General features: G+C 49.0%; 2 non-coding genes across 2 annotated transcripts; one reads left to right on the forward strand and one right to left on the reverse strand.

Moving 5' to 3' along the window:
• Positions 1-8,274: 8,274 nt before the first annotated feature.
• TRNAR-CCG (transfer RNA arginine (anticodon CCG)) lies at positions 8,275-8,347 on the reverse strand. Its single transcript has one exon. It is a non-coding gene; the product is annotated as a tRNA-Arg (tRNA).
• Positions 8,348-11,809: 3,462 nt separating this feature from the next.
• TRNAR-CCG (transfer RNA arginine (anticodon CCG)) lies at positions 11,810-11,882 on the forward strand. Its single transcript has one exon. It is a non-coding gene; the product is annotated as a tRNA-Arg (tRNA).
• Positions 11,883-17,390: the final 5,508 nt, after the last annotated feature.

The raw sequence follows: 17,390 nt of genomic DNA on the forward strand, positions 1-17,390 counted from the left end.
AGTCTTCATCACCGACAGAGGAACGGCCTTTACAGCGGAGCTCGCCCAAGCCATTCTGAAATACAGTCAGACAAGGCACAGGAGGACAACGGCCTACCACCCGCAGACGAATGGTCTTACGGAGCGGCTGAATAAGACCCTCGCCGACATGCTAGCGATGTACGTCGACGTCGAACACAAGACCTGGGATGCCATCCTGCCGTACGTAACATTCGCTTACAACACGGCGGTGCAAGCAACAACACAGATCACGCCGTTCAAGCTGGTCTACGCCAGGAACCCGACAACGACGCTCGACGCCATGCTGCCACACGTCACTGACGAGGAGAACCTTGACGTTGTTTGGATCGCACCGCTGGTAGGATCTGTTGGGAACTCGGCGCTGACGCCCGTGGTTGTACCTGGGTCGCAAGCCCCAAGGGTAGCGTTGGCCTGGCGGCCTGGGGTACAACTGGAAGCATCCGAAGGTCCCGGCAAAGCATGAGTCGACTGGTAACAACAAAACAACTTGTTTATTTTAACATCGCAAAGAGTTGGCGGTCAGGTTGACCGAAGTAGAGAGACGGGAGAGCACTTTACTCAACAGAAGAAATCGGAGCCCTCCTTTTGGCGTCCGGGGGCAGCTGTTTTTATACTCTCGCAGTTGAGGGCAAGAAGGAACCCCTCAATAGACGAGCACGTGAATGTACAATGGGCTAATGGTGACGCACACTGTCGTAGCGCTGCCGTAGCACAATGTCGTAGCACAATGTCGTAGCACACTGTCGTAGCGCTGCCGGTCGGGCACAATGACTGTAATGAGAGGATGATCCCTGCTTTCGCATCGCCTGGTTCGGGCACAATGACTGGAAGGAGAGGGTGATCCTTTGCGGTCGCATCGCCGCAGTCGCGCCTGGAAACACCTGGCGGGGAGCGTTGCGGAGGCGACGATCGGGCCAAAATGTCTGCCGCCCCGCCGCAGTCGCGCCGGCAAAACCACGTGTCGCAGGCGAAACGCAACAGACCGCCCCGCCGGGGAAAGGAGATCCCGATGGACAGGGGACTGCATCCGCTGTCCGGAGGGATGTCGCTCGATGATGCTCATAACCGAAGTCGGGCGTCCCTCGACGTTTCTTGAGCGCAGCGCACAGAGAAGGCCTCGTTCTCTCGTTCAGGTTCGCACGGGACACTGCAAAGTGACTTCGGGAGAGTTCACATTTTTGTTCTCGTTCCCGGCAAGCGTTAGAACTACGCTGAAACTCAACCGCTCAGTCAGCAAGCACGGCACAACCCTCACTAAGCCCTGCCAGGCTCTTTCCCCTTTTTATACCACTGCCTAGTTCCTTACAGTAGTCTAGCATCACTCAGAACGCGTCCACAAATTGGAAAATTGCACTAGAAAGCATATCATCACATTGAAACACTAAACAAAAGCAATATGTTAAAAAAAATTCTGCCTCAGGAAGAAAAACATCAGTAACCAACAATTTTGAGGCTGATTCCTACGTTAGGGGCTTCGACTTAAGCCATCGGCGTTACCGTTGAGACTCCCCTTTTTGTAACGCACCTCAGAGGAATATTGTTGCAAAGCGAGGCTCCAGCGCAGGAGGCGGCCATTTTTGGGAGAGATGGTCTGCAGCCATTGGAGAGGGCAGTGATCCGTCTCAATGATAAACCTCGAGCCGGCTAGATAGCATGACAATTTCTGAACGGCCCACACGAGACATGCACACTCTTTCTCGGTGGCGCTATACGCCTGCTCACGACTGGTCAGCTTACGACTAGCATACAGGACGGGGTGTTCTACTTCTCCCTTTTCCCGTTTGCACAGTACAACGCCCATGCCTCGCTCACTAGCATCGCACTGAACAACGAACCCTTTTGTATAGTCTGGCGATCGTAGCACCGGCTGGCTTGTTAGGGCACTCTTTAGGGCGCTAAACGCTCTTTCCTTTGTCTCGTCCCAGACGACTGTTTGGGGCTCTGTTTTTCTTAGAGCATCCGTCAAGGGAGCCGCGATATCAGAGTACCTGGGGATGTACCTCTGATAGTAGCAGGCGGGTTAGCACTGCCCGCAAGTGTGCCATATGCTCAGACCAGGATGCGGAGAATATCGCTACGTCGTCTAGATACGGTAAAGCGAATTCTTGCTGTCCCCGCAACACTTTATCCATGAGGCTTGAAAAACAGTATGGCGCGTTCTTCAAACCAAAACTCAACACTTTAGGACGGAATGTTCCCATTGGTGAAATGAACGCCGCATACCTACTAGCCTCTTCTGTAAGTGGAACCTGCCAATAACCCCTGACAAGATCTAGGGTGGAAATAAACTGAGCGCTACTAACTTTCTCAAGGCGCTCCTCGATGTTAGGGATCGGATAAATTTGATCCTTAGTGATGGAATTAAGCCTGCGGTAGTCGACGCAAGGACGAGGTTCCTTGCCCGGTACCTCAACTAAAATCAAAGGGGAGGTATAATCACTCTCACCTGCCTCAATAACACCGAGCTGTAGCATTTTCTTTACCTCAGCCTCCATAATATCGCTCTGGCGGGGTGACACCCGATACGCCTTGGATCGTACTGGCTCTGGGGAGGTAAGTTCTATATCATGAGTAAGTACAGAAGTCCTACCAGGCCTCTCAGAGAACAGACCTTGAAACTCTTGTAATAGCTGGTGTAGTTCGGTTTTCTGCTCGGGCGACAGCGGTGCTTTACTGATAAGGTCACTAATGACTTGACCGGTGTCTTCCCTGTTCGTCACTGAGCCTAGTCCCGGAAGCTCGACCGGAAGCTCTTCAGGAACGTTTACCATCATGCACACCACTGCTTCCCTTTGTCTATAAGGTTTGAGCAGATTACAGTGGTAAACTTGCTGTGCTTTCCGCTTTCCTGGCAGACTTACCACGTAGTTAACGTCCGACAGTTTCTGAACAATTCGTGCTGGGCCCTCCCACTGCACGTCTAGTTTGTTGTTTAGCGATGTGCGCAATATCATGACCTCATCGCCCACCTCAAAACGACGGGCCCTGGCTGTCCGATCATAATAAACCTTGGCCCTCTGCTGGGCCTTTGCCATTGCTTCACCTGATAACTCCTGTGCCCTTCTTAAGCGTTCGAGGAGCTTAAGCACGTACTCCACCACGACTGGGTCGTCGCCCCTACCTTCCCATGATTCTCGAAGCATGCGAAGCGGAGACCGAAGCGAGCGACCGTACACCAGTTCAGCTGGCGAAAACCCCGTAGCTGCATGCGGCGCGGTCCTTAAAGCAAACATCACCCCAGGCAGACACAGCTCCCAGTCAGTTCGATGTTCAAAACACAATGCTCTCAACACGCGCTTCATGACGGAGTGGAGCTTCTCAACGGAATTCGACTGTGGGTGGTACACTGAGCTGTGTAGCAGCTTTACCCCACACCTTTCGAGAAAAGTTGTCGTCAAAGCGCTAGTAAACACTGTGCCCTGATCTGATTGGATTTCCGCAGGGAAACCAACTCGCGCAAATATGGACAGTAGTGCATTAACTATCTCAACTGAGCTGAGTTCTTTAAGCGGCACTGCTTCAGGGAACTTTGTCGCTGGGCAGATCACAGTCAAAATGTGTCTGTACCCCGTGGCTGTTACCGGCAGAGGTCCCACTGTATCAATAACGAGCCGTCTAAAAGGCTCCGTTATGATAGGTACCAATTTCAACGGCGCCCTTGATTTGTCCCCTGGTTTGCCCACCCGCTGACAGGTGTCACATGACCTCACGAAGTGGTCTGCGTCCCGAAAACACCCTGGCCAATAGTACTCTTGCAAGAGACGGTCCTTAGTTTTCTTAACTCCTAGGTGTCCGGACCACGAACCCCCGTGTGACAAGCGCAACAGATCCTGACGATAGCATTGAGGCACGACCAGCTGATCGAACTCCACTCCTCTGCGGTCTAGATACTTCCGGTACAGGACTCCACCTCTTTCCACAAAACGCGCAGTTTTCCTGGCGATACCTTCTTTGACATTGCAGCGCACGTTTTCCAGGCTGCCATCCTTCTTTTGCTCGGCTATCAAAGCCGACCGGCTGACTTTTAGCAACCTATCAAGTCCGTCTGACGTAGGCGCGATGAGCAAATCAGTAGATAGCTCTTCTAACTTTCCCGCATCGGGATTTTCCTCTCCGGTATCTGGTGCCTTTAACGTTACAGACTCAAGTTTATTCAGTTCGGGCGTGCTCTGAATATCAGCTTGCTGCGCCTCTGACCCTTTTTCGTTGTTTGATAACGTCGGCCCCGCAACTACCGCCTTTGCAGCGAGCTCCCGAACCTTCGATCTGGTTAAGGCCTGAACACTAGCTTCACCAAACAAAAGCCCCTTCTCGCGCAGGAGGTGATCGGACCTGTTTGAAAATAGGTACGGGTACTGGGGTGGCAGCATAGATGACACTGCCGCCTCCGTCTCAAGCGCTCCGAAAGGTCCTTCAATAAGCACTTTTGCTACCGGCAGACACACGCTATGAGCTTCCACGGCTTGCTTGATCCATGCGCACTCGCCCGTGAACATATGGGGTTCTACGTAAGACGGGTGAACTACATCCATTGTAGCTGCGGAATCGCGAAGCACTCGGCACTCTTTCCCGTTCACGAGGAGGTCTCGCATGTAAGGCTCGAGAAGCTTCATGTTCTCGTCAGTGCTGCCTATTGAAAAAAACACAACTTTTGGTGTTGTTTCCGGACACTGCGCCGAAAAGTGACCCGGCTTCTGGCACGTATAACAAACGCGCGCTTGCCTCATCTCGAACCGCTTTCTGCGTTCGGCTTCGGCTGCCGCCGTCTCCTTAGGTTCGGTCGCACTGCTTCCACTCGCATCCGCACTACGCGTGTTCCCCTTTGCTCTCATGGGTGTGAACTTCGGCCTCTCGAACTTCGAGCCAAATTCACCCTTTTGACCGTCCTTAGCTCCGCGAGCCCGACGCGTCACAAACTCCTCGGCTAGCTCAGCGGCTTTAGCCACCGTACAAACGTCTGGCCTATCCAAGACCCAGTATCGCACGTTCTCCGGTAACCGACTATAAAACTGTTCTAGCCCGAAACACTGCAGAACTTTATCGTGGTCACCAAACGCTTTCTCTTCTTTGAGCCACTCCTGCATGTTCGACATAAGCCTATACGCAAACTCTGTATATGACTCACTTTTGCCTTTCTCATTTTCCCGAAACTTCCGACGGAACGCTTCCGCAGACAGCCGGTACTTCTTTAGCAGACTCGATTTTACTTTGTCGAAATCCTCTGCCTCCTCTCTATCCAAGCGAGCGACTACGTCGGCCGCCTCGCCGGGTAACAAAGTGAGCAAGCGCTGTGGCCACGTTTCCCGAGAGAACCCCTGCTTCTCGCACGTTCGCTCAAAGTTAACCAGGAACAAACCAATGTCCTCTCCAAGCTTAAACGGCCGCATCAGGTCAGTCATTTTGAACAATACGCGTTCTCCTGCACCGTGTGCCTGACTTCCATTACGAGCGCGTTCTATCTCTATCTCGAGACGCTTCATTTCCAAAGCGTGTTGACGGTCGCGCTCTTCTTTTTCTTTCTCTTTTTGTTCTTTAAGTTCGCGCTCCTGTCTTTTTGCAGTCTCCCTCTCTTCAATGGTCTCAAGGCATTCCGACAGCTCGTCATCCTCAGCCTCTAACTCAAGAATAGCCTTTAGCAGTTCAGGTTTTCTTAGTTTGTCTGAGACATCCAGACCCAACTCTCTTGCAAGCTCCAACAATTTCGGTTTGCGCAACGACTTCAAATCCATGGCTGCTCTGAATGCTGCTTTCTCTACTGCTTACTATTGTCTTGCCGCAAACTAACCCGGCAGCAACGACAACCACAATTACCAGCTCTGTTTCTGACACTAACAAAAGCCTGGCAAAGCTCAGAAGAAGAAAGTCCCGCACTCACCAAACCTCGCAGGCAGGAATTCCGCGCAGTCGTTCCGCTGCAGGCAACCAGTCGTCACACAGGGCTCGTTGCACTGCTCCCGGATCGTCGTTGAGCTGCTCAGCATACAGTCAACTGCATCTCTTCGCTGCTGGCCTCCGTTGTCGCGATCTCACCGCTGGCAGACAGTTGTTTGAAGTCGGAGGCGATCTCACCGCTGCCAACCAGATGTTTTGATCGCACCGCTGGTACGATCTGTTGGGAACTCGGCGCTGACGCCCGTGGTTGTACCTGGGTCGCAAGCCCCAAGGGTAGCGTTGGCCTGGCGGCCTGGGGTACAACTGGAAGCATCCGAAGGTCCCGGCAAAGCATGAGTCGACTGGTAACAACAAAACAACTTGTTTATTTTAACATCGCAAAGAGTTGGCGGTCAGGTTGACCGAAGTAGAGACACGGGAGAGCACTTTACTCAACAGAAGAAATCGGAGCCCTCCTTTTGGCATCCGGGGGCAGCTGTTTTTATACTCTCGCAGTTGAGGGCAAGAAGGAACCCCTCAATAGACGAGCACGTGAATGTACAATGGGCTAATGGTGACGCACACTGTCGTAGCGCTGCCGTAGCACAATGTCGTAGCACAATGTCGTAGCACACTGTCGTAGCGCTGCCGGTCGGGCACAATGACTGTAATGAGAGGATGATCCCTGCTTTCGCATCGCCTGGTTCGGGCACAATGACAGGAAGGAGAGGGTGATCCTTTGCGGTCGCATCGCCGCAGTCGCGCCTGGAAACACCTGGCGGGGAGCGTTGCGGCGACGACGATCGGGCCAAAATGTCTGCCGCCCCGCCGCAGTCGCGCCGGCAAAACCACGTGTCGCAGGCGAAACGCAACAACGTCGCTACCTATCTCCAGCGTGCCGAAGAAGCCCGACAGCTCGCCCGCCTGCGGATCAAGAACCAGCAGAGGACCGACAGCCGACACTACAACCTCCGACGACGCTTCGTCGAGTACCAGCCCGGCGACCGTGTTTGGGTGTGGACCCCGATACGCCGACGAGGACTCAGTGGAAAACTACTGCGACGATATTTCGGACCCTACAAGGTCATCCGACGTATTGGCGCACTGGACTATGAGGTCGTGCCAGACGGCATTTCGCATTCACAGCGACGCCGCGCACGATCTGAAGTGGTCCACGTGGTGCGTCTTAAACCCTTTTACGGACGCTGACGAACTTCCTTGTTTTGTTGTTTTCTTTGCTAGGAGTGCTTTTCTTTTATTACTTTCGTTTGTTTGCAGCATCGGGTCGATGCTTCTTAAGAGGGGGGTATTTACACGTGTACTTATATTTAACGGGCGACCACGTTTCGCCGCCTAACAAATGTTATCGCACAGCGCGGGACGCGTCTGCATGTATCCGAAGTTTCTGGAAAGTTATCGATGCTTCTATCCGATGTCTGTTGTCGCCGAACCTTGTGTTATCTGATTTTATCGCGTCACTCGAATGTTGTCGAACTTTGTGGAAGGCACGCGGGTCCCAACGATTAGTCTGGAACATTCGACAACTGTTGTATAAAAGCCGACGCTCTTGACCAGCTGATCAGATTTTCGACGATCGCCGACCGTGTTCGCCGCTATCGTTGTGCTATAAGTGTAGCCTGTTTTTGTGGGCACAGGTTCGCCCAATAAAAGTTAGTTTTGTCTTTCACAGTATTTGCTACTGTGTTCTTCAACGTCACCACCACGTGACAATATTATAGTGGCAGCGCGAGCCTTGTCCTGACTGCGGGTAGAAAACGCACGAACACGTTAAGGTTACTGAACCGTAACTTTCCGCGTAATATAATCCCTTTTTATGGAATGGGAAGGATAAAGAACGCCTGCACGCATAACTCAGAAGTCCCAACAGATGGCTAATACTCCGTTGAAAATTTCAGCATGAGAAGCTAGCCCGCGTATCTGCACTATCAGAAAAATAAAATAAAGAATCTATTCAACACCATCCCACATGCTGGCAACTAAGGCATCAGTAATTGATATCCTGATTGGCCACCATGAAAAGTTATTGGTAACACGACCCTGCTAGACCGCTGAAGCAACTCCGATGTAGCTCATGTCACCCACCTCGGAGCATGACCGTGGTCTGAAGGGGTGTCCCATGAAGACAAGCGGACATTGCATGAAAATTAATGCCGCACCAGTCCAACAAAAAAAAAATCTTCCGAACACAAAATCCGTGACAGGACTAAAACTTGTGTTTACCCGATGCCAAATAATGCGCTTAATTAATTCGGATGGTTACGTGATGCCTAATAATGCGCTTAATTCCCTCGGCCCCACGTCAAGCAACCACAGGCGTTCCATTAATGCAATGCTGTGTCATTCAGCAAGAAAAAAAAACGACGTCCGCGACAGGACTCGAACCTGCAATCTCCTGATCCGGAATCAGGCGCCCTATCCATTAGGCCACGCGGACATGCAGAACATGCTGGTACACGCTCCTACTGTGCCCCTACTGTACACGTACAGTAGGAGTGATAAAGAGTGGCCCTAAACATGATCCATTGCAATAGATAGAGGGCGCAATATTCCCCGTAGGAAATCGTTGTTTTGAGGGGTATGGCTTACAGGCAGCCTTCGCAGATACGCGCCAATTATTTGCTTTCGAGACGAAGAGGAAGAGGAGAGCAAGTTTAATCAATAACAAATTCATTCCTAGTCATGCCTTTTGTTTAGGTAGTTTTCCTCCATAGTACAGGAGCTGAGATAAATTTTTCATCCTGCTCGGTCCGCTCTAACCATTTCCTTTATACAACCGTTCTCATTCAAAATTCCTTCATCTTGGCGCTGTAGCGCTATAGAGCAAGGCCGGAGTTCTCGCGAAACACGGTGCGAAAACACCCTGTACTTAGATTTAGGTGAACGTTAAAGAACCCCAGGGGGTCAACATTTCCGGAGTCCTCCACTACGGCGTGCCTCAGAATCAGAAAGTGGTTTTGGCCCTTAAAACCACACAACTTTTTCAAACACGGTATGTCTCGATTTCTGATGGCATCCACAAATATCGATATTACAAAGAATCACGAGCATTCAGCACTTTTTTTTTTCATTTGTGCTCCGGAGCATGCGACGCGTTGCCTGACGAGCATTGCTCAATTCCAGTAGATATGTCTATATCTATCCACAGCATCTCCCACTTCTCTGTTTCCACCAAGCACTTCAACAAAGTGCATAAAAAAGCGCGGACACGCAGGCGCAGAGAATGTTTGCCTGCCAATGCCTGCTAGCGCAGAAACCAGCGCCTTCCACTGTGATTCGTGGAGTCGCAAAACAGATGTTGGAGAGTGTCGGGAACTTGGCGGCGTTCACAGTACGGGCTGTGCCCACGGTCGATTGAGATGTGCATAGCGTCGAGTGAAGGCGATGCCCAGGCAAATTCAATGAAGCGTGCTTGGTTGGCATCGCTTGAAACATAAGTATCGTTGTATTAGAAAATAATTATGCTCCCACAATAGCAAAAAAAAAATCCTACGATTACCTCATTGAGAAGAGGCTTCGTGAACCATAAGAAACTTCCCAAGAACTGTAAATCCCGCTCTTACTTAGTGCGCCACAAAAGAATCAAGAACACTAGAGATGGGTGGCGAGGCCTCCTTGAAGCTCTCCTAACACCCGGGCACGACGTCCTGGCATTTGACGCCATCTTCTCGAACTTTATTTGTTTTATCGGTACAGATGAAGTATATTGTAGCGTTAAAGTGCCAAAAACTGGTCTTAGCAAGCTTCGAGAAGCTTTCCTTCAATAAAATGGCTCTGATACGAAAAAATACTTTGAAAATGCGTGACGTCACGCTGGCGTCCTAGCGCTGAGGTTTCGGCGCGAAGAGTTAAGAATTTGAACTGAAACGTTCATATGTTTTGCGAACAAACCTATTGCCGCAATAAAAACGAAAATGGAGATTTTAAAGAATAACCTGTAAGTTTAAGCTCACTAAGTGTTTTGTCTCTTTAAGCTTTTACATTGAGCACCGTTATCGCACAGGGTTTGCCTCAACATTGGCTCGGCGCTGCATGCCAAGCGATTATTTTTGAGGGCTGCCTTTCTGCCACTACGCACAGGTTCAACCCGGAGAGCAAACCGAACATCCACCCGATCAGTTTCCAGCCGTTCGGAAAAGGCCCCAGGGCATGCCTGGGGCGAAGTTTCGCTGTCCTCGAGATGAAGCTTATTTTGTGTAATGTTCTCGCCAGATTCAAGCTTTCTGTGGATGAGGAGCACCACGAGGTGCGCGACAAAATTCTCACCCCTTTGCTAGTCGGCATTCACGGTGTCATATAACGAAAAATTGATAAAAATTGCTAGCTTTGCTCTCAGAACATCCTCGTCCATCTTTCGGTTTGGATTTCGTAACCTGGCAACCAGCACATAAGCAATATCAATCAACGTAATGTTTTCCTGCCTAGGTAGACATAATATGTAACATCGTGTGTCTTAATGCTTCCGTACGCAATAACAGCGTGTGGTTCCATGAGATCCTATGTAAAAAGCGGTGCTTCTATATATGGCCACAAGTGATTATTGGATGTGGTTGGTACAAGGCCCTATCGATGATCCATACAATAGTTACTTTATTAGAAGAACAGCACAGGCATATTGCCTTCCAAATGCAGTCGGACGTCTTAACGAAGTCTGCGACAGGAGACGTTTGATACGCTACACAATTCCAAGAATGCTTGCCTACTCCGTCAAGTGTATGTTTTCACACCAGTGCGCTGCATTGGTACAAAATAAAATTTAATTACTGTCTGTGCTATTTCAGAATGGGCGGCAGCTGAGCTCTGCTTTCATTGCTTCTTTCTCCCCAAGTGGAGTCTGGATGAAGCTGGAGAAGTCAGAAGTGTGTTCAGAAGACCTGTGATTAGCTTTATTCTATTTAGTTGTCACCAGAGCCCGTGCCATAGTTTCGATTAGTTTTGTATGGTCTAGATTGCTGTGTATCCTTGTTTTTTTTTTCGCTTTGTGTCTTTAGTAGCTTGGTTTTGCTCGTAGGTAGCTTTTCTTTCGTTTGTTTGTTTGTTTTTTGTACCTTGATTTGGTGTTTTAGCCTCCTTTTGTGTTCTAGTTTGCTTTTGTTTTGCAGCTTGCTTCACTTTATATCTTTCCAACCTTGCTTTTTTTTAGTACTTTTCGCGGACTGCCGGGCTCGGGCTCACCGGTTTTTGAATTTGTACTATATTCATGAAATAAAGTATATTATTATTATTATTATTATTATTATTATTATTATTATTATTATTATTATTATTATTAATATTAATAATATTAGTAATATTATTATTATTATTATTAGTTTGACATTTAGTTTGTCTGTAATAAGGTACATAACGCATTGCCCTGACTGCCAGGTTTCTGCCATACAAGCCCACTGAAGGCTTCGGCAGACCTAGCAAAATCATATGTACAATTTCATTATTTGTAATAAAGATTATTATTATTATTATTATTATTATTATTATTATTATTATTATTATTATTATTATTATTATTATTATTATTATTATTATTATTATTATTATTATTATTATTATTATTATTTTGAATGAGAACCGTTGTATAAAGGAAATGGTTAGAGCGGACCGAGTAGGGTGAAATAATTATCTCAGCTCCTGTACTATGGAGGAAAACTACCTAAACAAATGGCATGACTTAGGAACGAATTTGTTTTTGATTAAACTTGCTCTCCTCTTCCTCTTCGTCTCGAGAGCAAATAATTGGCGCGTATCTGCGAAGGCAGCCTGTAAGCCATACCCCTCATAACAACGACTTCCTTCGGGGAATATTGCGCCCTCAATCTATTTCAATGGATCACATTAAGGGCTACTCCTTATCACATCTACTGTGTCAATGCTTATGAGCGTGTATCTGCATGTTCTGCATGTCCGCGTGGCCTAATGGATAAGGCGCCTGATTCCGGATCAGGAGATTGCAGGTTCGAGTCCTGTCGCGGACGTCGAGTGTTTTTTTTTTTTTGCTGCATGACAAGGCATTGCATTTATGGAACGCCTGTGGTTGCTAGACGTGGGGCCGAAGGAATTAAGCGCATTATTAGGCATCAGGTAACCACCCGAATTAATTAGGCGCATTATTTGGCATCAGGTAAACACAAGTTTTAGTCCTGTAACCTATTTTGTGGTTGGAAGATTTTTTTTGTTGGACTTGTGAGGCATTAATTTTCATGCAACGTGCACAATCTGCTGCTACATGTCCGCTTGTCTTCATGGGACGCCCCTTCAGACCACGGTCATGCTCCGAGGTGGGTGACATGAGCTACATCGGAGTTGTTTCAGTGGTCTAGCAGGGTCGTGTTACCAATAATTTTTCATGGTGGCCAATCAGAATATCAATTACTGATGCCTTAGTTGCCAGCATGTGGGATGGTGTTGAATAGATTCTTTATTTTATTTTTCTGATAGTGCCGATACGCGGGCTAGCTTATCGTGTTGAAATTTTCAACGGAGCATTAGCCATCTGTTGGGACTGCTCAGTTATGCGTACAGGCGTTCTTTATCCTTCCCATTCCATAAAAAGTGTTAAAATTATGCGAAAAGTTGCGGCTCAGTAACCTTAATGTGTTCGTGCGTTTCTACCCGCAGTCAAGACAAGGCTCGCGCTGCCACTATAATATGTATCACGTAACCGAATGTGCAGCTTTCACATCAGTCTACGGGTATAAAAGCAAATCACGACGCTTTTTTTATAGTTTGTCCTTCTGACGGGTACTAGATAAACGTGTCCCCGCACAGTTACAGGAGTTTCATTACAGGAGACTCATCCCCTTGCGATTATCATGTTTTGATATGCTACAATCGCGCAACAATGAACAACTATCGCCTCGCGCCCTACTTCTTTCCCGCGCACGCCGTGCTTCCGAGTCAGCTTGGATTCGCCTTAGGACGCATAGAGCAAACAGCTTTCTCCAGCTAAGTGCCTATGCACAGGCGAACAAAAATCCCTAGAGGTAGCATGGCCCATTTCGGTTATTTTTCCGCCCATACGCAGTATTGGGGTTAGGATTTACGCAGTCCTATCTGTCGTTTTGTAGGGACGACGGTCTGCTGCATCAACGGCACACTCGGCGCCGCTAGGACTAAACGCGGTTGGCGTACCAATTATTGTTCTTGTATTCGCTGTGGCCGCCACGAGCTGTTTGAAGGAAGGGAGCCCATGAAAGATATTTTGTGCTGCCGTCTCACGCAGCTTAGAAGTGATGGACAGACGCGGCGGCCATTGTCTGCGGAGTTAACACTGGGTTGAAGAGGCGTCTGCTCGGGTCAAGCACCGTGTCCGCGAGAACCCACTCACCTCGGCGTGGTCAGTGAAACTTGTGCGGAAGTGTGTGTTTAAACCCTCCATTCAAACGCTACGATGACTTTGAACGCTCCGAATTGGTGCAGCTTAGATGTAGAATAGCGCATTGTGGTGTTGTCTTCCCTTCTGTCCTTGTTTGGTGGCGCTAAATATGATTTCCAAGTCAGTTTACCAACACGCCCAACAAATGGCAATGGTAGTAGATTGAACGGCCGTTCTTCCCTCACCTAGGGATCTAGGGAGGACAGAGTGTTTATAAGCAGCTGTTGTGCTGCTGCTGAGAGTGCAGTCCTTTTTCAGTCATGTTAGAGTGATGAACTGCAACGTTCTCATGTAAATACTGTAAAAAACCCATATTCCTCGTTCTCGATGAGAACAGGTCTCTCCCTTCAACAACGTCCTCAGCGTGGATAAGCTGACGACGACGTGGGCCAGCTACCATCTATTTCATGCCCCACCTGAACCATTACACCGCGCACAATGTTTCGCTTTCGCTGAAACCGCGTTTTCGCACCGTGCCATCAGCTTTAGGCCGCAGAATCTGAGCATTTGACAGCACACAAGCAACCATTGTTGCGTGGACGCTATCACGGCTGTTCAAAAATAAGTTCGTTATAGAGACTTTGATGCCTACGGGGGCTGTGATATCCCGTGGCGACGACTCAATCATGTTTTTCTTTTTCTAAATTCTTCGACGTTTCTATATCATTTCTAAGGTTGCGTCGCACTGTATGTTTACCGATCTTCTCAGCGCGCGATTTCACACTGCTTCTTTTTCGTAATCCTGTACATTAATTCATAGTACAAACATAACCATATGCCAGGCCTCTTATTAATGTGCTTCTGACCGCTGCCTTTCCATTACGACGTACTTGCCAGCATCTAGCATCAACAAGTTTATAGAGCAATGCGTCATGACATTAGCCGGGCAGCGGGCGCGGGCGAGTGTCTCAGTGCGCGTTTTCTGCTGCTCAACGAACATCGCAGTCCCGACAACCATACATCAATTTTATTCGGGTCTGTGCTTGCTGCATACCCGAGTTGTAGCCGATGGCTATTTGGCGGTTCTATGTTTCGCGAACCGAGCTTCACGCATCTTCTTGTCCTGCGGCTACGTGTGAATAAGGCTGACACCGGGCTCCGTTGCGTGCGTCCGGCATTGCAGCACCGAGCAGAAGCGTAGCATGCTGCGCGCCTTCAAAGGCAGCCACAACCTATTAAGTGCTTTCAAATGTTGTCAAGCAGATACCCCCAAGGCAGGAAAGCCTCACCACTTCATCAGAACTGCAGTGCAGGTGGGACTTTAAGCTGTCGTCTTCAAGTATTCGACGAAAACTCGTCTGGCGAGCAAACATATTGGTGCCAAAAACCGTGCACTCGCCAAGAATAAAAGAAAAATAAAGGACAGACGTTTCGGTCCCCGTACGGGTCCCTTGATCACAATGAAGGTGTAAGCATGGGCGTGCGGCATTTTATGGGAGAGGTGGCGCAGCGTTCGGGTGTATATCTCAGGAAGATTACCCCGCGTCCTGTTTATCGTGTGTCTAGTTGATTGGATGTAAAATGTTTCTAAAAGCTAACGGGCAGAAAAGTGTTTATCGTATGTGATGATGGCTGCCGCGTCCCAGTGAATGATGGGTCCGGTTAATTCGTGATATTTTGCCGATTGTTCGCGGCTGTGTGGCCCTTGGAGACGTCGTTCATGTGTTGTTTCAAGCGCCGTTTAAAATTTCCACTCTCGCCGATGTAAGACACGTCACACTCCTTGCACGGTATCTTGTGTATCACACCCGGGTAAACCTTGTGTTTCAAAGGTTCTTTTGCAGGAACCAGCTGATGGCCAAGTTTTTGGGAAGGCACGTGGGCGATTCCAATACCGTAGCCCTTAAAAATTCGTGCAAGGGCATTGCTTGTTCCCACTGTGTAGGGTACTGCCACGCGCTTCACTGTTTCTTTCGCCGTTTCACGGCGGAGCTTCGCTGATTTGCGCTCCTGCGTTCTGGACCGTTGTAGAGGGTAACCATTGATCAACAGGTTCCTTTTCACAACCTGTAGCTCTTGCCTACGTTTCGTGGGGCTGGAGCAGACGTGGAATGTCCAGGAAAAGAGTGCTGCTGGACGGATCGCTTTTGCCCAAGGGGGTGCGCCGAGTCGAAGCTCAGGTACGTTCTCGTGTGCGTTGACTTTCTGTACAGACTAGTCCTCAAGCCGCTTAAAGTCCTTTCTACGAGAACATCCACGAAGTAAATTCGCCCATTGTTTTACTCTTCAGCCTTGAACTGTACACTAGGCTTGAAGGAATTTAGGTGCTCGAGGAAATGTGTTGCGTGCCGGCGAGGGATAATGCCGAAGCAGTCGTGCATGTATCTTAGAAATAGCTTTGGTCACGTCCCAAAGGAAGATAAGGCGACACTTTCCAGATAAAATGTTGGTACAAACGACAGACATAGAGGCTCCCATCACTGTGCCGAACACTTGCTTGTAATACTCCTTGTTAAAGACGTAGTACGTATATTCAAGGCAAAATTTTGGCGGCAAACGTCGTGGATTTCGAATGGCGGGCGTTCGGGCAAAGAAGAGTCAGCCTCGGGACGTTTCCTCCAGCACTCGACCGCATAGTCAATGGGGAACCAGCGCTGGATAGGCGGCGCGTCGAAAAGAGTGCGTTGCACGCCGCCCTGGCGACGAAACGCGGCATATTCCAGCCACACAACCAGACGACACACGCATACGCAGCCGTATTATAGTTCGTATGTTTCCGTTTTCGCGCCGCTTCAAGTGGAGTTTTTGTAAAGAAGCTATCGCCATCAAGTGAAGAAATGACGAAAGAAGCTTTTTAAGCTTTATACATTTTTCACAGTGCGTCGCGGCGAGCACGTGTGTTTCTTTAACGGTTGCGTCGTGTATCGATGCCATGCTTGCGTGGCTGCCTGCCTCGCAAATCTAGCAGTTATGGCTCCGGTCGTGCTGCGCTATGGTTTCGGAAGTATTAGTTGGCCTGAAGATATTCCATATTTCTCTGGCTAGACATAAAAAATTCTGATGTTACTTCGCCACAGCAGTCAATGGAGAAGAAAGCTTTATCGCATCAGCTGACTCGCGCAAGCAAAGGTTTGAGTGCTCGGCTGCTTGATCCGTAACAATTCTGGCTACATTTAGCACTAATTACATTAATTTGCCGGATGCCTCTCAGCGCTGAGTCCTCATCCGCATGCGCATATTTATAAACACATAGGTGGCTTAGTCGCGCGTGCGCCGGCACTATGCGCATACAACTCGTATTACAAGGCAGCTTCCCTCCTACATAATTCTTGGCAATGAATGGATAATTTTTACCTTTCGTATCGTTCACTTGGTGCGGTGGCGTTGGAAGGGGCTTGGCGGTGGCATTGCGAAGGAAAAATGGTACATATGCCGGATGGTGCATGCTATTGCTCATTTTGTTTCCGACGAAATACCGACAGCAGATTCTGCTGTTTGGTACTGTCTGCCATGGCTGACCGTCTTCACTATCGAATAAACCAAGGATACACGCAAAATTTGATTTAGAAACCAGCCCGACACCGCTTGACAGGGCGACAAGACGGGAGCTTACTCCGCTCGCCTGACTGCTTGGATCCAACGCCGCCTCCGTTCTTGTTCGTAGGGTTTAGATGGAAAGACGCAGAAGGATACATCCTCCCTCATCCCGACTTAGTTGTGGCACTTGTATACGCAACAGTATCGTCGGCGCCCTTTTGTTTTCCTTCGACTTTAAGGGCACGCAACGCAATTTTCGTCCGCGGGGGAGGCTGCATTGTGCACGTTCTGACCGCCAGGGCGGCGCTGCAGGCGCCGTGTAAACTCCAGCGCTGGTTCCCCATAGGCACGCATGTAAACATTGACTTTACGTCAAAGGAGATCATGACTTCATCATCGTCAATGCAGGCGCATCTTATTTACTCAATGAAATGAGCGAAGTCTATGACGGAAGTTGGCGTGAGTCCTGCAAGCGGCCTAAGAATACGGTGCAGGTAGCCGGGCTGTTCGTACAGCGGCGAGCGTGTATAGTCCACAATTGGTCGTACCGGGACATCCGGCTTGTGAATTTTCGGCTGCTCTGACACAACGGATAGGATACCGCGCTTTACGAACTGCCGAAAATTCACTT

Source organism: Dermacentor variabilis, chromosome 1 (assembly GCF_050947875.1).
Source record: "Dermacentor variabilis isolate Ectoservices chromosome 1, ASM5094787v1, whole genome shotgun sequence".
NCBI classification, from domain to species: Eukaryota; Metazoa; Arthropoda; class Arachnida; order Ixodida; family Ixodidae; genus Dermacentor; species Dermacentor variabilis.